This window comes from Chanodichthys erythropterus, chromosome 9 (genome assembly GCF_024489055.1).
Source record: "Chanodichthys erythropterus isolate Z2021 chromosome 9, ASM2448905v1, whole genome shotgun sequence".
Lineage (NCBI taxonomy): Eukaryota > Metazoa > Chordata > Actinopteri > Cypriniformes > Xenocyprididae > Chanodichthys > Chanodichthys erythropterus.
In genome coordinates this window covers 24,208,701-24,233,829 of record NC_090229.1, presented here as the reverse complement: position 1 = coordinate 24,233,829, position 25,129 = coordinate 24,208,701, and the positions used below count along the sequence as shown (strand labels likewise).

The 25,129-nt window shown below is 40.9% G+C and overlaps 1 protein-coding gene across 1 annotated transcript in view; it reads right to left on the bottom strand.

Moving 5' to 3' along the window:
- Positions 1-25,129, bottom strand: part of rimbp2b (RIMS binding protein 2b) — a 155,075-nt gene that overhangs the window by 77,170 nt on the left and 52,776 nt on the right. The window contains exon 3 of the mRNA XM_067393934.1: positions 1,297-1,386. The gene's annotated coding sequence lies outside the window, so the exon portion shown is untranslated. The remainder of the gene's footprint in view (positions 1-1,296; positions 1,387-25,129) is intronic.

Sequence of the window (25,129 nt, the reverse complement as noted above, 5' to 3'; positions counted from 1 at the left end):
ATATTATTACAAATATTTTGAGGTCACGGGCCAGCAGGCTCCCCAACATCAAGCCATGTGCAACTTCCCCGACCATCACAGAGTCAAACTAACCATGCAAGTTCATCGTCATTTCTTTATTCAACGCAGAAGAAATCAACTACAATTTCAAAACCACCGACTCATGAAGCCATCAAACATTCAGAGATTTCACAGACTGCTTCATCTAAGAAGGCAATGCAAGTATCGTACATTTTAACTAAAAAGAGGTTTAGGATAAACAGTACAAACCTCTTAACGAGATGTTTTGAAATGAGAAGCTGATGGTTCTTTTAATTGGTTAGACTCAATTTCATTGTTTCATTCTGTCACTTTCACTTTAATTTTTCATTTTACCCATGTATGTGTGAGTGTATGTGTTAGTTTGATTAGTTGTGTTCATGATTTAAGTTAATAAAACCTGAGCACAAGACATATGAGTATTTGGTTTTGATTTTCTGCACGCAGCAAAGTAAATTTAACGATTCTTAATAGTACTCTACAGAAAGAAAGTTATTTCCCTTATCCTGGAAATTAACATTTCTTAGAATTGATAAATAATCAATACTGAGTGTTCGCTGGGTAAACTGATTAATTGATTGTAATATTAGTTTAAGTTAATCTGATTAACTGACCCAAATATTCATGATTATTTATAACAAGTTATGATTAATTAATAATATTTCCCCTATGAGGTAATTTGCTACATGTCCTTGCTAAATAAAAGTATGAATTTCTTGAAATTCACCCTAACTCCCACTCAACTTTTGAATGGTAGTGTTCAAAATATTTTTCCTTATGACCTAAAATTAGCGTTTTTTTCCTCACATGTCAAAATATTTGTAACTGTGATTTCTTTACATTAAAGTCAAGCCTTATTCTTTCAGTGTTTCTCCTTTAGCATACACCAAAATCAGCATGACATTTAAATCTCCACACAATTCTTCCATACTCATACACCACGCATTGATATACCCGTTCAGAGATGAACTCATCAATCTCGTGAGTGAGTGGGTGGTCACTGCTGTGCTCCTGTGGGGCAGGGGGATTCGCTGGATTGAGTTAGAGAATGCTGAAATGTATGCCGGGCGGCACAAGGCCTCCAGCTTTATGAGGAACAATCCTCCACTTCCACTCGAGTGGCAAAAACACCATTAGTGCTCTCCAACAGGGAACAAATAATGGCATGAATGGATTACAACGCCATTGTGTGTGTGAGCAAGTAGATGCTGAGGGTTTGTCATGCAGCCGTAAGCTACTATGAGACCGACTGCTTACCTGCTCATACTTTGCTGCCTTCTGGGTATCGTTGAACAACCGGAGATTCAGGCGTGCTTTCTCCTGCAGAACATGCTGAAGCTCACTCTCCTGTCAACACACACAGACACACAAAAAGAGAGAGAGAGAGGTTAGTTGTTTTGTGGTACAAATTTTCAAATGTGCTTGTGTCTAGCAGAAACATTCACAGGCACACACTGATAAACACACATTTAGATTGCAGGGTGTATTCCTGGTAAGAACAGAGAGTTTCCAACACAGCTAGGGTTGGTCAATGCATTATTAATTTTGAGGAGAGCAAGACAGGGAGAGAGTGAGTGAAGACAGTAAGAGAGAGAGACGCAGTGGCCCATCTGTCTTAGAAAGACTGACACTGAGGGTTTGGACTACAGAGATCAGTAGTCAACAGAAATCAGGCCGTCTCCACAGACAAAGAGAAAGAGAGCGAGTCCATCACTAAGCTGGCATGGCCTCAGCGACATTCAGAGAAAGAGGAAATTATTACATTTTGATGCAATATTATCAAGATATTTGAATTCTGTAGAATTACCTGAACCTATGAACTGTTCACAGACTTTAATTTACATTTTTATAAATGTGCTATTAAATTAAATTCAGCAAGGATGTATTAAATTGATCAAAAGTGAAAGTAATTATAAAAATTATATTTCAAATAAATGCTATTTTTAAACTTTGTATTGATCAAATAATCCTGAAAAAGGTACAACTGTTACAACTGTTTTGACATCTGCATCAAATTTGCATATTATTATAATTTCTGAAGGATCACGTGACACTGAAGACTAGAGTAATGAAAATTCAGCTTTGCCACTACAGGAATAATTTACATTTTAAAATAAGCTAAAATAGAAAACAGATATTTTAAATTGCAATAATACTACTTTTATTTATTACTGTTTTACTGTATTTTTTAATCAATGAAATCCAGCCTTAGTTAGAGTAACAGACTTCTTTCAAAAACATTTAAAAAATCTTAAAAGTTTTGAACAGTAATTTAATTTAATTTAATTTTAACTTGTTTTATTTGTTACACTACTATTATTTTACTATATTTTTCACATATATTTATCACTGTACATACAATACAAATGTACTGGTCTAGTCATACCAATCAAGCACACTAAACTGAAATCAAAATATAATTCAAAGAGACAGACAGAGAGAGAAAGTGAGAAGTACAAGAAAGCAATGCTGATGAGGCACTACTCAGGGAAAAGACAAGAGAGGAGAGAAGCACTCAGCACATTAGACAGCGTGCTGGTTTTATGATTGAATCATCTGTACACCTTTAAATAGCTCTGTGTAATTAGGTTAACTTCTCAAATCATTGGTTAATCTTGAATGCTGCAGAAAATTTGCATACGCCCCCTAACCAAACCCTTATTCCACACAGCTTCAGATTCTTCCCTCACTGCAAGAGGAAAACTTAACCCTCTGGAGTCTGAGGCTGATTTGGGGCCTGGAAAAGTTTTGACATGCTCTGACATTTGTGCTTTTTTCAGTTGTTCATAAACATATTAATGGAAAAAGTGTCATTACACTGTATTCAGCACAAACTAGGCTACAATAATATGTGAGGAACATGTATGTACATGTTTGTGTTTTTGAAGGAATAATGTTTATGCATGGTTATTTAAAAAACTTAAGTCACTGAAATAAGGCCAAAAAAAGTATATTAAATCTGTGTTCACAAGACTTCTGGTTATTGGAGGTTGTAGACTAGAGTTTTTGCTTCAGAATTATCTAAAAATTATGCTGACTACTCTTTCATATAAAACAATAGAGAGATTTAAATTTTGTAAGACACTTTTTGTCAAGAAACACAGTATGCGAGGAGGCGTGAATCTGCATAAATAATGGTCCATTTACACCTGAGAAGACAAAAGAATCACATAATAATGACCTGAAATGACTTGCATATTAATGAGGCCTTTCAGTCAGGTAGGCTGTGAAAAAACCCTCTGTAATAATGTCTCAGCTCATCATAAACAGCAATACTGTGAAATATTATTACAATTTAAAATAATGGTATTCTATTATATTCTTTAAAATATAATGTATTTTTGTGATGCAAAGTGTCTGAACAATTATGTTACCTCTATGGCATTTCATATAGGCTTTTAGCTTAAAAGCATGCACATTTGGAGAAATATTGATGGATTCTTATATATTTATGTCAAATTTCTATACTTAGAAGTAATATTTATTGTCATCACTTTGAGTGCTGGATACTGTGTTTTTGATTCATACTTGTAGCCGGAGGGCGCTCTCTGTGCACATTTAGTCCACAAATTATTCTAATGAAGAAGAAGACATTTCAGGAATGGTGTTTTTAATTCATACTTGCAGCCGGAGGGCGCTCTGTACACCTTTAGGCCACAAATTCATATAAAGAAGAAAAGAAACTAGGAACTAACTGCATGTCTTCTAGAGATCGCTAACCATGGCTTTACCATCCAAATAAACACTTTTCAAGACAATAAATACACGATTGAGACGATGAATGCATGTATTGCCTCTGAATTTGCCTCTGAATAGCACTGGCTCCGTGGGCGTGGACGCATTAGCGGGTAATGAGCTGAATCACAGACTTCTGACACGGCTCCCTTTTCATACAGATTACATAAACACAGAATGTTTGTTTTTGATTTGACTTACACGATTTAAAACCTGACATTTCAATGTTTCTTTAGACGTAAGTGTCATTTTTTTTGTCATTAGTATTCATAAGTTACAGTTCATTTTCTGAGAACTATCAGATTGGACTTCGTTCAGAGGGAGACAAGAGATCACGCATCATGTTAGTTTTCTTTATTTTACAAAAAGCACAACACTGTGTTTCTACTCTGAGTGTATACAAATAAAAGAAGACATTCTATAGTTTCAATTGATATATTACTTATGTCTCTATGACAAGAAATTACGGATTAATTTAAGTCTGTTTTGCTGCAATTTAAAGGGTTAGTTCACCCAACAATTAAATATCTGTCATTAATTACTCACCCTCATGTCGTTCCAAACCTGTAAGACCTTTGTTCATCTTCGGAACACAAATTAAGATATTTATGATGAAATCCGAGGGTTTCTGAACCACACAGGCAGCAACGTCATTGCACCTTTTGAGGTCCAGAAAGGTAGTAAAGACATCGTTAAAACAGTCAACAGCGTAGGAGAATGACAGGGGAGAGAAGAAATTGTTGAATAAAGTCATTATTTTTGTTTTGTTATTTCGTACAAAAAGTATTCTTGTCACTTTATAACATTAAATTTGAACCACTGTAGTCACATGGATTATTTTAACGATGTCTTTACTACTTTTCTGAACCTCAAAAGGTGCAATGATGTTGCTGCCTATATGTGGTTCAGAAACCCTTGGATTTCATCAAAAATATCTTATTTTGTGTTCTGAAGATGAACGAAGGTCTTATGGGTTCGGGACGACATGAGGGTGAGTACTTAATGACATAAATTTTATTTTTGGGTGAACTGACCCTTTAAAGGGATAGTTCACCCAAAAATTAAAATTTGATGTTTATCTGCTTACCCCCAGTGCATCCAAGATGTAGGTGACATTTTTTCTTCAGTCGATCACAAATTATGATTTTTAACTGCAACCGCTGCCCTCTGTCATTCAAATAATGGCGGTTGATGGGAATTTCATCTATAAGAGTGAATAAACTTTGCTTAGACAAATCCAAATTAAACCCTGCGGCTCGTGACGACACATTAATGTAACGATCGGTTTGTGAGAGAAACCGAAAAGTATTTATATCATTTTTTACCTCTAATACACCACTATGTCCAACTCCGTTCAGGACTCCTGTAGTGATGTCTGATCGCGCTCTGTCAACGGCAGTGATGTCTGACACTCATTGAAGTATATGCGCGAGACATCACTGCCGTTGACAGAGCGCGATCAGACATCACTAAAGGAGTCCTGAACGGAGTTGGACATAGTGGTGTATTAGAGGTAAAAAAAGATATAAATACTGTTCGGTTTCTCGCACAAACCGATCGTTTCGTGTCTTAGGACATTAATGTGTCGTCACGAGCCGCAGGGTTTAATTTGGATTTGTCTAAGCAAAGTTTATTCACTCTTATAGATGAAGTTCCCATCAACCGCCATTATTTGAATGACAGAGGGCAGCGGTTGCAGTTAAAAATCATAATTTGTGATCGACTGAAGAAAAAATGTCACCTACATCTTGGATGCACTGGGGGTAAGCAGATAAACATCAAATTTTAATTTTTGGGTGAACTATCCCTTTAAGGAGCATGAAAATTCTGACTTCCTGTTTTGCTCAGAGTGGTGATTCTCAACCACATATCCCAGGAGAAAAATATTTAATTTTGCTTTGCTAAGTCTACAGACAAACAGAAAAAAAATAAGCAACTACAAAAAAATTCATCAAGAAAAAAAAAAAAATGTTTTATTTGTTAAACGTTTTATAAATAAGCATATATGTTATTAGTATTAGTATTATTTACATCTTTGGCCTTTGAAAGACATTATGAGAAATACTAGAGTTTGTATGTTTTTTCGGTAATGGGGTTTCATTTGTTAACGTTAATTAATGCATTAACTAACATGAACTAATGAGTAAATATATTTTTACAGCATTTATTAATATTTTTATGTTACTTAAAAAAATGCTCATATTCATGTCAGTTCTCAGTGTATTAACAGATACAGCTTTTGATCTTAAAAATGTATTAGTAAATGTTGAGAATAACATTAGCTAAGATTAATAAATGGTGTAGAAATATTGTTCATTGTTAGTTCTTGTAAACTAATGTTACCAAAAGAAACCTTATTGCAAACTGTTACCAATTTATCTATAGGTCTTTCTTTCTGTTAACACACTGTTAATCTTCTACTCCAATAAAGCTCCCAGAGTAACAATGTAATTAAAAGTGCAAAGAAAACAAATAAAATGATATCATGTTAATGACACTTTCCTTCATAAAAACACACATACATACACACACACATATACTTTTGCCTCATAACAGAACTTAGATCACCTCCATTTCTCTCCATTCACTCCCATCGAAAGGCCATTGTCATTTCAACTAGTGTCAATTCGCTGCAGTCACTTCCAATCTCTCCTGAGCTGCACATGATTGCATTGGCAGCCCACGCTCTGAACATCGATCCAGAAAAACTCTGAACGGATGATAGACTAAGCCTTGAGAAAAAATGGAGTGACCCAGTGTAGAGGAGAGAGAGTGAGAGAGCTAATGATTACAGATTAGACACATATAAACTTGATTCACATCGAATGTGTAACACTAACAAATTGCATGAAGCAGCCCAGGAGACTCAAAGCTGTTTCTGCAGCACCATAATTTGCATGAGCTGCAAATAAAAAAAACAAAAAAACAAACGGAAAAATGGGAGGGATGCCATGAGGGAGGTCATTACGAAAACATTCTATTCATTCTGCTGGAAGAGCCTGCTAATAATGTATTAGAAGTGAGGCATACACTAATTACAAACACACACATATACACACACACACTTGTTTCTGGAATCTTCCGTTCTCTGTATCAGAACATGTTTTGACTATATTAAAAATAGCAAACTACCAAACAACACAGTCTACAAAATGATTTATTTCAAAGAACGCGTTTCACAGGATGTAATATAAGTATAAGGTGTCCCCTGAATGTGTCTGTGAAGTTTCAGCTCAAAATACCCCATAGATTTTTTGTATTCATTTTTTTTAACTGCCTATTTTGGGGCATCATTAAACATCCACCAATTCAGTGTGTGGACCCTTTAAATTCTCACGTTCCCCTCTCCCGAGCCCGCGACTATAATACATTGCATAAACAAAGTTTACACAGCTAATATAACCCTCAAAATGGATCTTTACAAAGTGTTCGTCATGCAACATGTCTAATCGCATAAGTATGGTATTTATTTGGATGTTTACATTTGATTCTGAATGAGTTACAGCTTAGAACGGCTAATGCTACACTGTTGGAGAGATTTATAAAGAATGAAGTTGTGTTTATGCATTATACAGACTGCAAGTGTTTAATAATGAAAATAGTGGCTCTTGTCTCTGTGAATACAGTAAGAAACAATGGTAACTTTAACCTCATTTAACAGTACATTAGCAGCATGCTAACTAAACATTTAGAAAGACAATTTACAAATATCACTACAAATATCATGATATCATGGATCATGTCAGTTATTATTGCTCCATCTGCAATTTTTCGCTATTGTTCTTGCTTGCTTACCTGCATAACGTCTGATGATTCAGCTGCGCAGCTCCAGACGTTAATACTGGCTGCCCTTATCTAATGCCTTGAACATGAGCTGGCATATGCAAATATTGGGGGCGTACATATTAATGATCCCAACTGTTACGTAACAGTCGGTGTTATGTTGAGATTTGCCTGTTCTTCGGAGGTCTTTTAAATAAATGAGATTTATATAACTTGGACATTTTCACTTAGGGGTATACCCATTTTTGTGGCCAGTGGTTTAGACATTAATGGCTGTGTGCTGAATTATTTTGTGGGGACGGCAAATTTGCACTGTTGTACAAGCTGTACACTCACTACTTTACATTGTAGCAAAGTGTCATTTCTTCAGTGTTGTCACATGAAAAGATATAATAAAATATTTACAAAAATGTGAGGGGTGTACTCACTTCTGTGAGATACTGTGTGTATGTATATATATATATATATATATATATATATATATATATATATATATATATATATATATATATATATATATATATATGTAAACACACTAATCAAACCATGCTATTCCACACTGACCAAAGCTTTTATTTTATTTTTGGATGGTACTGTAGCCAGATATCCTGCTTTGTGGAAAATGTCCAGCCAGAGCGAGGGTAATGTATGTCGGGCCCTTCCAGGAAATAAGCGGCATTGACCTTTGAGACGACGCAATCTGTTCAGCTTGCTCGCCAAACACCCCTCTCTCTTTGCAGCCGCTCTGTTCAAGAGATAGCTACCATATTCCCATTGACACCAGGATTCATGCTACAATGAGCCTGAGATATGGTAATACTGAGATTATGAGTTAGTCAGTAAAGACTAAGGTCATAAAGGGTAAAAGGGATTATCAATTTCTGAAGAAATGTGAGTGGTGCTTTTCCATGCAAAAGTCATCACATATCATTAAAGTGGTTGCCGGGGCGTTGCTATGCGGCTGCTAAATGTTTTTAAGTGACTTTGGCTAAATCTATAGTTTGAGTCACAGTCATTTCTGCTCTGTGACGACCACTCAACAGAAGCATGACCTTAGAAGTGAACAAGACAGAATGAGTCATGTTGGCAAAGTCACACCAGCCACTTCAGTAATGCATATCTACACACTAAAAATTGTACCAGAGGCACTGTCCTGTCCATATGTTTACACAAAAACTGAATTGAGACATGAATTGTTGACCCATTTATGAGGAAAATACTAAACACATACATATGGTTTATTGAATATTTGCCAAAAGCATTCCAGTGTGTTTGATTCTCACATGAATAATCTCTGATCTAATGCTTCAGGTGATGGTCCTACTCCAAATTAACCACTGGCATTTTTGGCTCCAAGAAAACATGTGCTCTCCACTCACACACATAATACTGAAAATAGAGCCAAGCTATCTCTCTCTCTCTCTCTCTCTCTCTGTTTTTATTTTTGATCATATACATACAGTCATGTGAAAAAGTTAGGACACACTATTGAATTGAATGGTTTTTGGTATCAGGATATAATAAAAAAATCATCTGGTCCTTGGCAGGTCTTAAAATTAGGTAAATACAATCTCATATGAACAACAACACATGACAAGTTACACCGTGCCATGGTTTATTTAACAAAAACTAGGCCGAAATGGAAAAGCCATGCGTAACAAACTAAGGGCACTCTTATTGTTTTCTTAAGAATCAAGAGGGTAAGTAGCAGTCAGGTGCTATTAATCAAATGTCTTTGACTAATTAATCATCAGCAAGTGTGACCAACTCTGTAAAAGCAGAAGTTTTGGCAGTTTGCTTGTCTTGAGCCTTCAGGTGTGTGTTAATACAATGCCAAGGAGGAAAGACATCAGCAATGATCTTAAAGAAGCAATTGTTGCTTTCACCAGTCTGGGAGGGTTATACGGCCATTTCCAAACAATTTGAAGTCCATCATTCTACAGTGAGAAAGATTATTCACTAGTGGAAACATTCAAGACAGTTGCCAATCTTCCCAGAAGTGGACGTCCCAGGAAATTCACCACAAGATCAGACCATGTAATGCTCAAAGAAATCGCAGACAAGCCAAGAACTACACCTCAGACTCTACAGGCCTCAGTTAACATGGTAAATGATAAAGTTCAAGACAATACAATTAGAAAAAGACAGGACAAGTATGGCATGATTGGAAGGAGAAAGCCTCTTCTCTCTAAAAAAAACATGGCAGCATGGCTTAGTTTTGCATCTGAATTTGCAGTTGCATCTGAACAAAACACAAGACTTCAGAAACAAAGTCCTTCGACAGTCAAGACCAAAGTGGAGATGTTAGGCCATAATGCACATCGCCAGGTTTGGTGAAAACTAAACACAGCATATCAGCACAAATGCTGGTGGAGGGGTGATGATTTTAGGCTTGTTTTGCATCCACAGGCCCTGGGCAGCTTGCAGTCATTGAGTTGACCATGAACACCTCTGTATACCAAAGTATTCTAGAGTCAAATGTGAGGTCACCCAGCCGACAGCTAAAGCTTGGCCAAAATTGGGTAATGCAACTGGACAATGATCTGAAGATCATCAGTAAATCTACACCAGAATGGCTGAAAAAGAAAAGAATAAATGTGTTGCAATGGCCCAGTCAAGTCTAGATCCCGACTGAAAAGATGTCGAGAGCTTTGCATAGTCAAATGCCCACAAACCTCAATAAACTGGAGTAAAAGTCATACAAAAAATGATTACTTCAAGTTATTGCTGCTAAAAGTGGAGATATAAGCAATTGAATCATAGGGTATTCTTAGTTTGTCACCCATGGCTTTTCAATCTTTATTTTTGTTAAATAAATAATAACACTGTGCAATATGTCATGTGGAAAAAATGTAACTGGCGTTGCGTTCGTTCCGTAAGTAGAATAGGGAAGGCGTAGGACATACAGCGTAAGCTTTTTGAAGAATACTAAAGTGCGGTTTTGGCATAAGCACTCGGAAGGCGATCATTTGTTTATACAAAGCATATACATTTACATTTTTTTCGAAAATGACCAATCGTTTCGCTAGATAAGACCCTTATTCCTCGTCTGGTATCATTTAAAGCCCTTTGAAGCTGCACTGAAACGTCTCAGGTTACAGATGTAACCCTGGTTCCCTGAGTAGGGAACGAGACGCTGCGTGGTAACGCATTGGGAACCTTCTGCGTGATGTCGTCACTGAAGCACTCATGTATCTAACCAATCACGTAGCGAGACGTCAGAGACGGGTGACGTCACGGACCAGGAAACTATAAAGCATACCCGGATGCAGAGCACACTAGCTTCTGGATAAGTCTGAGACAAATGCTCGCAAGTATGCAGGGGGTACGGCAAGAGACGCAGCGTCTCGTTCCCTACTCAGGGAACCAGGGTTACATCTGTAACCTGAGACGTTCCCTTCCGTGGGAACTGTCGACGCTGTGTGGTAACGCATTGGGAACGCTATCCCAACTGTGCCGTAGCGGCAAATACTTGCCAGGTTATCTTGGCAGAACTGATGACCCCGGAGTGGAGCCGACATCAAGGTTATAAAACCTTACAAACGTGTGCTGACATGACCAGCCAGCCGCGTCACAGATGTCACCAATGGAGACACCTGACATCAAAGCTTTTGATGCCGCCATACCCCGCGTAGAATGGGCACGGACATTCAGAGGAGAAGGCTGTCCGGCCGCATCATATGCAAGTGTGATGGCCTCGACCACCCACTTGCTCATCCTCTACTTAGATGCAGGGCCCCCTTTCTTAGGGGACCCATAACAGACAAAAAGCTGATCGGACTTACGCCACAGGGCAGCTCTGTGGACGTAAGTATCCAAGGCCCTTACAGGGCAGAGCAGATTTAGTCTTTCCTGATCCGAAGATTTAAAAGGAGGAGGGCAGAAAGCCTGGAGCACAATGGGACCTGGAACGTGCTTTCACCATTCCGGGAGCAAATTTGAGGTATGACGGAGCAACTGACAGTGCTTGTAAATCTCCTATCCTTTTCAAAGAAGTGATAGCAAGTAGAAAGATAGTCTTTAGAGTGAGGAACCTCTCAGGAACCTCCTCTATTGGTTCAAAGGGCGCCTCAGCCAACCCTTGTAAAACCACGGCCAGGTCCCAGGCCGGAAACCCTTGTGCGCACTGGAGGCCTCAACCTCAGTGTGCCACGGAGGAAGCGAGTGACCAGGGGGTCTCGACCCACCGAAAGGCCACCTACAAGGGGAATATGAAAGGCAGATATAGCCGCAACGTAAACCTTCAATGTAGAAGGGGATAGGCCCTCCGAGAACTTTTCTTGGAGAAATGTAAGCACGTGGCTAATAGAGGCGTGGACAGGGTCCACATTAATACGTCTGCACCAGGCAGAGAACAGATTCCACTTGTATAAATAAAGCTTCCTCGTGGCGGGAGCTCTGGAGTTTAATATGGTCTCCACAACCTCGGTTGGGAGACCAGCATCTACGAACCTGGCCCCCTCAGAGGCCAGGCCCATAGTTTCCATAATTCTGGGCGGGGGTGTATTATCCGGCCGCCCGCTTGTGACAGGAGGTCCTGTCTGAGGGGAAGCTCCATTGGGGAGCCGTCTAGTAGGGACACTAGGTCCGAGAACCATATTCTGGTTGGCCAAAAGGGGGCCACCAATATTAGGCTGACCCCCTCCCGGCCTACTTTCTCCAGAACTCCCGGGAGCAAGGCTATCGGGGGAAATGCGTACAGACGCCGCCTCGGCCACGTCTGTACCATGGCATCCAGCCCCAGAGGTGCTGGATGGGTGAGGGAGTACTGGGTTGACTCTCCCGAAGCAAATAGGTCGAATTCCGCTCGACCGAAATTTTTCCATAGGAGATCCACCACTTTTGGGTGAAGTCTCCACTCCCCGGGCCTCAGGCCCTGCCTCGACAGGGCGTCTGCTCCCATATTTTGGCGCCCTGGGATGTAAGCTGCTCTCAGGGAGGAAAAGTGTTTTAATGCCAGAAACACCGCCATCATCTCCAGCCTATTTATATGCCAGGAGAGCTGATGGACCTCCCATGAGCCCTGAGCTGGACAGCCACTCATGATCGCCCCCCAGCCCGTGAGGGAAGCATCTGTCGTAAGCATTACGCGACGACCAGAAGTCCCCAGCACGGGTCCCTGGGACAGGAACCAGGGATCTTTCCACATGACCAGAGCACGAAGGCATCGTCGTGAGACTTTGATCATGCGAAAAGGATTTCCCCTTGGGGAGAATCCCCTGGTCCTGAGCCACCACTGTAAGGGTCTCATGTGCAGGAGGCCAAAAGGTATCACGTTGGACGCAGCTGCCATCAGACCCAACAGCCTCTGGAACTGTTTTACAGTGAGTGACTGACCTAGTTTCACCCCTTTCACGGCTGTTAAAATGGCACTCACACGAGCGGGAGACAGATGTGCCCGCATCGTGGTGGAGTCCCAAACTACACCCAGATAAGTGATAGTTTGAACCGGAACTAGCACACTCTTTTTTGCGTTGAGCCTCAACCCCAGCCTCTCCATGTGACACAGAACAACATCTCGATGCTGGACTGCCAGTTGCTCTTTCTGAGCTAGAATCAACCAATCGTCGATGTAATTCAGTACGCGGATGCCCTGAAGCCTCAGCGGGGCCAGAGCCGCATCCACGCACTTCGTGAATGTGCGGGGTGATAACGATAGGCCAAACGGAAGAACCTTGTACTGGTAAGCTTCGCCCCCGAAAGCAAACCTGAGGAACTTCCTGTGAGAAGGATGGATGGACACATGAAAGTATGCATCTTTCAGGTCTATCGCCACAAACCAGTCCTCGGACCTGATCTGTGGGATAATCTGTTTGAGTGTAAGCATCTTGAACTTGAGCTTCTGGATTGAGCGATTTAACACGCGTAAATCTATGATAGGACGTAGTCCTCCATCCTTCTTCGGAACAATGAAGTAACGGCTGTAGAAGCCTGACAGCTTGCTGGGAGGAGGGACCCTTTCTATAGCTCCTTTTTGCAAGAGTGTCATAACCTCTTGTTCCATCACCAGAGACTGCTCGGGGGTCACCACTGTGGGAAGGACCCCGTTGAATATGGGCGGGCGAGACCCGAACTGTATTCTGTAACCCTTTTCTATCATGAGCAGCACCCAATTTGATATATTTGGAAGTAGTTCCCACTCTGCCAAAAAATCTACTAAGGGAACCAGTCTCTCGAGACTGGTCTCTGGTGTTTTTTGAGCACTTGGCTCGGTGATCTGACACGGCGCGCCGGCAGAGAACCGAATCAAGTGGCCGGCCCTCCTCGAAGGACCGGCGGAGACCGCCGTGCCCTGACGCACACTGGGTGGCAGGGTTGACGGACTGTCCCCCTGAGGGTGCCGAAGGAGAGCGGGGATTAGATGAATTTTTCCCAGCTTCCTCTGGAGGGGACCACCCTCATTGGGTCCTGACCCACAGATGTCAGGACCGCTTTGAAGCCTTCCTGGCGATGATAACGGCCCGCAGGTCCGTTTTGCCCTTGGAAGGCTTCTTGTGAGCGGACCGACCCGGTCCCCAAGCTGTTTGTGGGGGAGCTCGAGTGGCCAAGCTCACTTTCTGTTGCGCTCTGTGGTGCGCTGAGGAGCTCGTGGACGGCCGAGGCTGCTCCCGCTCAGCAGCCTCGGGGGGAATAGAGCGGCGGGGGATGAACCTCTGGAACGCCGCTGATTGTTTTTTCGCCTCCTGGAACCTCTCGACGACTGTATTTACAGCGTCGCCGAAGAGGCCCGCAGGGGACAGCGGCGCGTCAATAAGGGCAGCTTTGTCTCGCTCCCTTATGTCCTAAAGATTCAGCCACAAATGTCTCTCCATAGCCACCAAGGCTGCCATAGACTGGCCGATTTCTTTGGCCGTCTCTTTGGTGGCACGGAGAGCGAGATCAGTTGCCATCCTGATCTCTTGGATGCAATCATAAGTGGCCTCCCCGCTCTCATCAATCTCCCCCAGCAGGTCTGCTTGATAGGCTTGAAGCAGCGACATGGTGTGTAGACATGCCGCCGCCTGACCTGCTGCCGTGTATGCTTTGCCCACCAAGCTTGATGTAGTTCTTAAGGGCTTGGTGGGCAACGTCAGTGCTTTTAGTGACGATGCCGACTCGGGCGAGAGATAGCCCGCGAGCGTCTCTTCAACCCGGGGCATCGCCGCATAACCGTGCCGTTTCAACCCCACTATATTACTATATACGGATGTTTGGGGGCTGAATACGCGATGCTGCATTGGCCTTTTCCACGACCTCGACACCTCGGTGTGGAGGTCCGTGAAAAACGGCAAACCCCGACGCTGGGGGAGCGACCGAGGCCAATCTCTGCTGGCCAATCGATCTTTAACTTGGCAACAGCCCTGGTCACTACCTCCAGGAGCTCCTCATATGCTGGGGAAGAGGATGGCGGGTCCTCTTCCCCAGTCTCGACGCTCACCACATCAACCTCCTCGGAGGAAGAGAGGTGAAGCGCCGATGCCTCTCTCCGGGGGGAAGAAACCGCAACGCGTGCTTCCGCCGCCTGAGAAGAGACACTGGGGCTGGCGGGTAAAGGGCGAGATAAGGCTGGGCCCGTCTCAACCCCCTCCGCCAGCTCCATCTGCGAACCCCATGACAGCAGCCGGCGCTGCGCCTCAGCAGCAGCAGGACCCGACCCGCGGGGAACGCTCGCCGAGGCACCCTCCTCGAAGAGTGCTCGGCGAGATCTCAACACTCTGAGGGTTAATCTCTCACAATGCACGCAGACAGCTCCCTCGAGAGCTGCCTGGGCATGCTCAACCCCCAGACAAAAGACACACATATCGTGTGTGTCCCCGTCAGGAATATATCTGGGACAGGGATGCACACACTTCTTGAATCGTTTTTCCTCCGCCATTATAACTGTCTTATCTATATATATACAGGGAGTGCAGAATTATTAGGCAAGTTGATTTTCTGATCATATTTTTTTACCAAGCACATTTTACCAATTTCAATCCACATCAATCTTAATAACTACTATTAATATTGTTTTTAATCATTTATAAGTGATATATAATTGTTCATGAAGGCTGGAAATGAAAAATGCCCTATATTCAGGTGTGCAGAATTATTAGGCAGGTTTTCTTTTACAGATAAAATGAGCCAAAAAAGAGATTTAACTCAGACTGAAAAGTCAAAAATTATTAAATACTCATGAGAAGGACACAATACTAATGTAATACTAGAAATTGCAAAGTTAAAGCATGACCATTGGACAGTGAAATGCTCATTGGGTCAGCTGGGTCATACAAAAACAGCTGGAGAAGAAAAGACACGTTAACTGCAAAATAATTAAGAATTAAGGTGAAGAATTAAGTGTGAAACCATCAGGAACCCTTTAGTCTCCAGCGCCACCATTTCCCAGTACTGAAACCTACCTGGAGTCTTCAGAAGTGTGAGGTGTCAGGATCTCAGAGACTTAGGTTAGGTGAAGAATCCTAAAAAGCGACCTGCTCTTAATAAGAATCACAAGCTGAAGTGTTATAAAGTACATGAAGACTGGGTTTTTATAGGCCTTATAGACAGACAGCTTGAGAGTGACTCCTGAAGGACCAGCACCACATCCTCTTGTACCACTGTTTGAAGAATTTATCTTCCAGAATCTAGCAGTAAGGTGTGGGAGTTCACTTTTAGTCCATCTCTTATCCTGAAATGTCCATCTTGCAGAGATGGACTAAATGATCTTCCAAAACTTACTGCCAGATTCTGGAAGATAAATTCTTCAAACAGTGGTACAAGAGGATGTGGTGCTGGTCCTTCAGGAGTCACTCTCAAGCTCTCTGTCTATAAGGCCTATAAAAACCCAGTCTTCATGTATTTTATAACACTTCAGCTTGTGATTCTTATTAAGAGCGGGTCATTTTTTAGGATTCTTCACCTAACCTAAGTCTCTGAGATCCTGACACCTCACACTTCTGAAGACTCCAGGTCGGTTTCAGTACTGGGAAATGGTGGCGCTGGAGACTAAAGGGTTCCTGATGGTTTCACACTTAATTCTTCAGCTTAATTCTTAATTATTTTGCAGTTAACATGTCTTTTCTTCTCCAGCTGTTTTTGTATGACCCAGCTGACCCAATGAGCATTTCACTGTCCAATGGTCATGCTTTAACTTTGCAATTTCTAGTATTACATTAGTATTGCGTCCTTCTCGTGAGTATTTAATAATTTTTGACTTTTATGTCTGAGTTAAATCTCTTTTTTGGCTCATTTTATCTGTAAAAGAAAACCTGCCTAATAATTCTGCACACCTGAATATAGGGCATTCTTCATTTCCAGCCTTCATGAACAATTATATATCACTTATAAATGATTAAAAACAATATTAATAGTAGTTATTAAGATTGATGTGGATTGGAATTGGTAAAATGTGCTTGGAAAAAAAATATGATCAGAAAATCAACTTGCCTAATAATTCTGCACTCCCTGTATATATATATGTGGGATGTTTGTGCAACTCTTGTCCTCGGACGAAGAGATATTATGAATAATATGGGACAAACAACACCAAATAAGACAGACAAGATAACATAGAGCACTTTGTTGAAGACACAGAAGCTAGCGTGCTCTGCATCCGGGTATGCTTTATAGTTTCCTGGTCCGTGACGTCACCGGTCTCTGACGTCTCGCTACGCGATTGGTTAGATACTTGAGTGCTTCAGTGACGACATCACGCAGAAGGTTCCCAATGCGTTACCACGCAGCGTCGACAGTTCCCACGAAAGGGAACTGTAATTTTGACCTTTAACTGTTTGGAGATCATTGAAGTCCATTATAAGGAGAATAATCCTGGAATGTTTTCATCAAAAACCTTAATTTCTTTTTAAGTGAAGAAAGAAAAACATGGACATCTTGGATGACATGGGGGTGAGTAAATTATCAGGAAAATTTTATTTGAAAGTGAACTAATCCTTTAAAGGGATAGTTCACTCAAAAATTTTCATTTTGTCATTACTTACCCTCAGGTTGTTCCAAACCTGCATGAGTTTCTTTCTTCTGTTGAACACATTTATAGAATGTTGGTAACCGAACAGTTGACAGTAGCCATTGACTATGGAATACTATGGAAGTCAATGAGTGCCTATCAACTGTATGGACAAACAATCTTTAAAATAATTATCATCTTTTGTGTTCAGCAGAAGAAAGAATTATATTTTTAATAAGCATAAGAGATTTTATAAAAACATTTAAAAAAAATTATGCTGATTTTGCTACTGAAGTATAAATCATAGATGCTATTAAACATCTGTCTTAAAGCTCTCATATAGTTCTGACTCACAAGACAAGGATTGCAAAAGTAGAATGACAAGGTTTTTGAGAAACTTGATGGCCCAATAAAAAAGCATATTAAAATATCACCCAGCCCTAGTTGAAAAGTGTTACAGAAGCATCCAAAAACAACAGCATGGGAATTATTCTTGGATGTGCATGAAATCACACATGCATGAGGCTGCATATGTGTGCATGTGGGCTGGATAGAACTATCAGATGTAAATGTAATGAGTTATTAAGGAGAGAGACAGATGGCCCCCTATAAGAAAGACTGTCCTTCCAAGAACATCCTACCTTCTAAGACATAATGCAACACCACCAGCCACAGCTTTACATTACAGGCTGCTGTTCCAATATAAAATAACAATGGTTAGGAGACAGGACAGCAAAATGGTGGTCAAGGGAAATGGCAAAAGCGTGAAATTGGGTTTTGAGTGTTTTTTCCTAAAATCGCTTTTCATGTCATGTAAGGACAGTATCTCTCTTTTTGTTTACAAAAGCAACCGCTGGAGCCAAGGGGACAAATGGCCCGCTCTGCCACTAATGGACACACAAAAACATGAAAGTATATGTATACTAGCACAACACACACGCACACTTCACAAACAACCCAGGGCACCCCGTAGATGGTCCAAAGGCTGGCACGCACTGCTTTTAGGTAATTGAGTTTGGCCCTTGCAGCACACCGCTCCATCTTTTAACACGGTGTGCTAGTGAAGTTGTACACTGGGAACATTATAGGACTGATTGCATTTACGCAAAGAGGTCACAGGGGATAAAAAATATGCAATTTAGCATTTTTATATAGCATTTTAGAGACTTTCACTAGTAAAACCTTAGTTAAAGGATTAGTCCACTTTTAAATAAACTTTTCCTGATAATTTACTCACCCCCATGTCATCCAAGTTGTTCATGTCTTTCTTTCGTCAGTCAAAAAGAAATGAAGGTTTTTGATGAAAACATTCCAGGATTATTCTCCTTATAGTGGACTTCAATGGCCTCCAAACGGATGTAGGTCAAAATTACAGTTTTAGTGCAGCTTCAAAGGGCTTTAAACAATACCAGATGAGGAATAAGGGTCTTATCTAGCGAAACGATTGGTCATTTTAGAAAAAAACACAACTGGATATGCTTTATAAACACAAAATATCGCCTTGAACGTACTTCCGCTTTCTGCATACTTCAAAAAGCTTACGCTGTATGTCCTATGCCTTACTGAAAGAACGTGGCACCAGTTTCGTTTTTTTCCATAACTTTTGTTGGGAATCAGCGCGCAAGCGCATATAATGTAAAAAATACGAACGTATAGGGAATCAATGTGAACATATAATAATATTTTTTTTTTTGTGTAGGTTTTAAATATAGGTTTTGAATGTATACTGTTTGTACAGATTTTGAAGTTTTGAATTTATTATGTGTGCTGTGTATTTTAAGTTTAATGTACACAATTATGTATATTTACATTAAATGCTAGACTCCCTAATATTTAGTTTGAAATTCAAAGTTTAAAGTATAAGTTTAAAAATTTGTTAAAACATATGCATTGTTTTTTTTTTACAAATAAACAATCTGTATTTGAAAACATATATATGTTATATGAAAACAAGTATATTTTATTTATTAAAATAATTAATAAAAACAAATAGTTAACTCAACTGTTGGGTTATTTTTAACCCAATTCATTGAGAGAGTGTGACCCCCTACACAGAGCTAATATTAAACTAACTGTATATATTTTATTTATTATGGACGTGTATTTATGTAGTTTTTTTCATGACTCTAATGTATTATAATGAGTGTATACAAAAGTGAATAGAGTGAATAAAGTTCTGAGTGGCAGTTGGGAGCTTAAGTTGCCGTGACAACCCTATTGCCTCTTCAGACAAAACAGAGGACCGCTTGCAAAATCTTGCCTTTCTCACTTTTTTATTAAAACAGGTTAGTTCAGATGATTCGATTACAGAGAGAACCTCTGTCATTCAAATGCTTTGATGTCTAACAATTTTTTTTTTTAAAAATTGAATTGTTATTTTATTACTATTTTTAAATGCATGTTATGTTATAGAGAAGTTTGCTAGTGGTTTACAATTTAAAATACTATAAAGGGGGTCGCACAGCGGACGCGAAGCTCAGCGCCGTGCCACGTCTTTAAAATTCGAATGCATTGTTTTCTATGAGAGTAACTATGCACACCGGCGGCGCCTATCCGCGGCGCCCAGCAACGACTCAGGACGTTGTTTAAAATCCTGCCGTGCCACAGAGAGCCATGTACATTGTTTTACATTAAATGTATATTATATTTCTCTCAAATCGTCGTTAATGTACTTACTGACTTCACCCTGTGCTGCAAGATACATCAGTTTCACATTCTTAGTTTGGCACAAAATGATTGAGTCACAAAATGAGTCATGACCCATCTTTTCTCGCAAAATCAAGTCTTTGGGTGTTCCTTTTATACCCAAACACGATACCCTCACCTATTACCAATTCACGTGCTAATTAAGTTGGCTTGAAAAATGCTATTTTCTTCTGAGACTAAAATTTCCAACTCTAACTCCTCCTAGAGCTTTAACTCTACAAACTCCAAACTTGGGTCAGACCTTCAGACTGTTCTGACTCGAGTTGCTATTCGGTTGTTAAGTCTGATGTCACACGGCAGTGCTTCCGGGTCCTAACGCTCTATTTCATACAATAAGAAAACAACAAATGGTGCTAATATACACACACGATGTGGTGAAATACTACATACAAATTATAATCATAACCTTTATCTCCATACCAAAATTCCAGATCCATCTGTCTATCTAAACTCATTCAAACTCATAAACTTATCTATCTATCTATCTATCTATCTATCTATCTATCTATCTATCTATCTATCTATCTATCTATCTATCTATCTATCTATCTATCTATCTATCTATCTATCTATCTATCTATCTATCTATCTATCTATCTATCTATCTATCTATCTATCTATCTATCATAGCAACCACCCAGAACACCATGGCAACTGCCTAGCAACCACACAAATCACACTGGCAACATCCTAGCAACCACACAAATCACCCTGGCAACATCCTAGCAACCACCCTGAGTACCCTAGCAACTGCATAGCAACACCCTAGCAACCACCCAGAATACCTTAGCAACCACAGATAGATAGATAGATAGATAGATAGATAGATAGATAGATAGATAGATAGATAGATAGATAGATAGATAGATAGATAGATAGATCTATCTTTCCACAATTAAAACAACATTCCTTAATTTCCTTATGATATTCATTCATGTTTATTTGATGCTATAAATAAACTAGTAGGAAGAGATGATCAGTTCCGCAATGTATTTTTCACTGCATGAGAACATGCTGTGTGGCGAGAGATCGGCATGGCTTGTCGGACATAGCAACGGTAATTGAAGGGGGCGAGTCTTTGCGAATGGTCAATTAATAATAAATGAGAGATCTCTTGACAAAATAACTGGTGTTCTGTCCTGTGATTCAACAACTGGGATAAGAGCTTAATTTCAAGTCTACAATTACCACATGTGTTTGCTATTAAAGTAATCCAGTATATATTAAGTAACTTATTTTTGATTTTTCCAGATCTGGTCCAGTTCACACCTGCAGTGAAGCCCCTCCCACAACAATTCACCAATAAACTTTGGATATTCACATCATCCTACAAGAGAAGGACAAACTCCAGGTGTAGCAGATGAAATCCGTGTGACTGTTAAAGATGGAGATTACTGAAGAGGAGATTGAACTGAGTGATGTAGAGGAACAAACAGGTTGGTGTCCATTCTTGAGTCTTCAATAATTCTGTGAATTAATAAGCAGTAGCTTATATTGATGATAAATGATTATAAAAAATTAATGTAAATTACCATAACATTGTAATGTATTGTTTAAACAATATCTCAATGAACACAAAAACAATTTCCAAAATGTTGAGAATGCTAAGTTTTATATAACATCTGTTTAACTTATAACAAGAAAGTAAGGTTAATAATATAACTCAAAATGTTCAGTTTTATTCAAATTAGGGTGATGCAAAAATGCACTTTTCCAACATGACAATGATCCTAAACACACATCTAAGGCCACTGTTGGATTTCTGAAGAAGAACAGGGTGAAAGTGATTCATTGGCTCCTGATCTGAACCCAATCGAACACCTATGGGGAATTCTGAAGAGACAAGTTGAGCATCACTCTCCATCAAGCATCCAGTCTCTAAAAGAAGTCATTCTTGAAGAATGGAAAAATATAGATGTTGCAAAATGTTGCCAACTTGTTCATTCCATGCCTATAAGACTTGGTGCTGCCACTGAAAATCATGGAGTCCATACAAAGTACTAGATGTAGTAGTTTTTGTTGTGGGGTTTACTAATTTTTGCATCACCCTAATCTGAGTAAAACTGAAAAATGTGTAATCTAAGTTATATTATTAACCTTACTTTCATGTTATAAGTTAAACAGATGTTATATTAAACTTAGTCTTGTCAACATTTTGGAAATTGTTTTTGTGTTCATTGAGATATTGTTTAAAATGTTAAAAAGGGGTTGTACTCATATACACTGAGCAGTGTAACAGTATATTCAGATAACATTGTATAAATCATCATAATATACCCTTTTTAATCATATCTACAAGTGATTCAAGTAACTGACAAAAAATAATTTTCACATTTATCTTCCTTAAACTGATTCTAAATATGTTAATTTTAGATCAGATGGAAATGAAGGAGCAAAGACACAAACTAAATGAAGTAAAGAAACACTGTGTCTTCAAAACCCAAGGAACAAAAGCCAAGAAGCTGCACACCTGCTCACAATGTGGAAAGAGTTTCCAAAGTAAAGGAAACCTTAATACACAGATGACAGTTCACACTGGAGAGAAACCGTATACATGCACTCACTGTGGTAAAGATTTTAATGTGCAAAACGACAAAGTCTAAAACGACACCTGAGAATTCATTCAGATGACAGGCCTTATGTGTGCTCTTTCTGAGGAGTTTTTCACAGCTGTATAATGTAAACAGCACCAGAAAACACATAATGAACTAGAGATAAACTAGAGAGAAGCCGTATGTGGCGACCAGGGCGGGCGAGAGCCGTGAGGGAATGGCGCGAGGCCGGTGACGCAAGTGATAACAAGCATCACCTGGGAGGCACACCGGCCTTGAGTCTCTCAAGGAGGAGCTCCGGGAGCATAAAAGGAGGAGCGACGACCGTTGAGGACGAGAGAGGACCAGGCCTGGACTTTTTTTTATGTTTTATTATGTTTGTGTGGCCGGCAGACGTCCGCGAGGGTCTGCCGGCATTACTTTCGTTTTGTTCTTTGTTTAATTTTGAATTAAAAGTTACGTTGAATGTTCGCCGGTTCCCGCCTCCTTCTTCCCACAACTACTAACCGTGTTACATTGGTGCCGAAACCCGGGAGGAAGGAGGGACATGCTGTCGGAGAGCCCTCGCTGCTGAGGGGGATCGCGGTGCTGCGGAGTTTGGGCAGCGCGGGAGTGTGTGTAGACCGCGAGAGGCTGCCCGAGGCGGTGGTGCTGGAGCCTTGTGAAAGGTGGGACGGAGACCCGGATGCCGTGCTCCTGGGACGAGGTGGGGTGGCTGCCGTCCTGGACCTGGAGGGAGCGGAGGAGTCGCCGCCGTCTGCCGTGGGCCGGAGCCTGCTGCCGTCCACCATGAAGGGGAGGAGCAGGGGACGGGGGACTCGCTGCCGGCTGCCCTCAGTCGGAGGAGCCATCGCCGGCCGCCAGGAGGCGGTCGAGGATCGGGCCGTCCACCGAGCGTCCAGTGCCACCGCATGGCACCGCGAGAAAGAGCCTCTTGGCAGGCTGAGGACCGAGCGGCAGTGTGTCGTGGAACCGGACCAAGAATTTTTTTTTTCTCTTTTTCCTCTCTCCCCTCTCTCGTCCTGTCGCTCCCCTTGCTTCCGTCTCCTTTCTCTCGTCTCGTCTGTCCTTACCCCCAGGTGCTGCGGCCGCCGAGACAGGCCCCAGGGGGGAGTAGAGCGCAGTCTCGGAGGTACCCCCCGGCCTGCGAGGGGCGATGGGGGTATGTGGCGACCAGGGCGGGCGAGAGCCGTGAGGGAACGGCGCGAGGCCGGTGACGCAAGTGATATCAAGCATCACCTGGGAGGCGCACCGGCCTTCAGTCTCTCACGGAGGAGCTCCAGGAGCATAAAAGGAGGAGCGACGACCGTGGAGGACGAGAGAGGACCAGGCCTGGACTTTTTTTATATTTTATTATGTTTGTGTGGCCGGCAGACGTCCGCGAGGGTCTGCCGGCATTACTTTCGTTTTGTTCTTTGTTTATTTTTGAATTAAAAGTTACGTTGAATGTTCGCCGGTTCCCGCCTCCTTCTTCCCACAACTACTAACCGTGTTACACCATACTACTGTACTCAGTGTGGGAAGAGTTTTAAACATCGAAAAAGCTTTCTCACTCATATGAAAAAAAAATATTGCAAGTGAGCAACATTTGTTTCGTGTCAAATACCTCATAAGTAACCTGTGTGAGATCAAATATGGCGTTTTTCCTAAAAGCACAATATCATTTGGTTAATTTAATCTTCTGCCTGTTTCTGTTTTTAGAGTTATATGAGTGGAATACAGGGAAGCAAGAAGTTATAGAACTGATCAACAGCCTTGAGCAAACCATCAGTTTCTTAGTTCTAACACACCCTTCTTTAAAAGGGGTGGGATATTTAATGTATCAAGTAATGAGACTAAAATTGATGCACAAATGTCTCGCCTATTTGAATACATCTGTCCTGATGCAATTTGTTGAGGCTCCTGTTGATCTTTGCTGAAGTTGTCTTGATGAGAGCAAACCAGTTGGAGTCAGAGTATCTTTGGTGAATGGAAAGAAAAGGCTGCAGCCTGGCACAAACTTAGGGGTCCTTAGAAGACTTCTAGCTCAGAGTCTCAGATCTTCACATCAGAGTTTCTCAGAATCAGCCTGTGATCTTGTGATCAGTGATCTTTTAAAGTGTGAAGATGTCACACCCTCAGGAGGTGAGTAAGCCAATAGGTTGTTGTTCTTTTTGGATTTTTTTAAAAACCTACTTTTGCAAACTAGTCCTAGGTTTTTGGCCCGATCATAACCAAACCAGTGCAGCATCATTCTCAGGAGTCTGATTGTCAATAATTATCAAAAAAGTTGAAATTTCGATTCATGGTCTCTAAGGACTGCCAAAAAGACTGTTCGAAGTAGACGGAACCACTTTTACTAAAATGGTTATAACTCATGAACGGAATGAGATATTTTCACCAAACTCAGCAC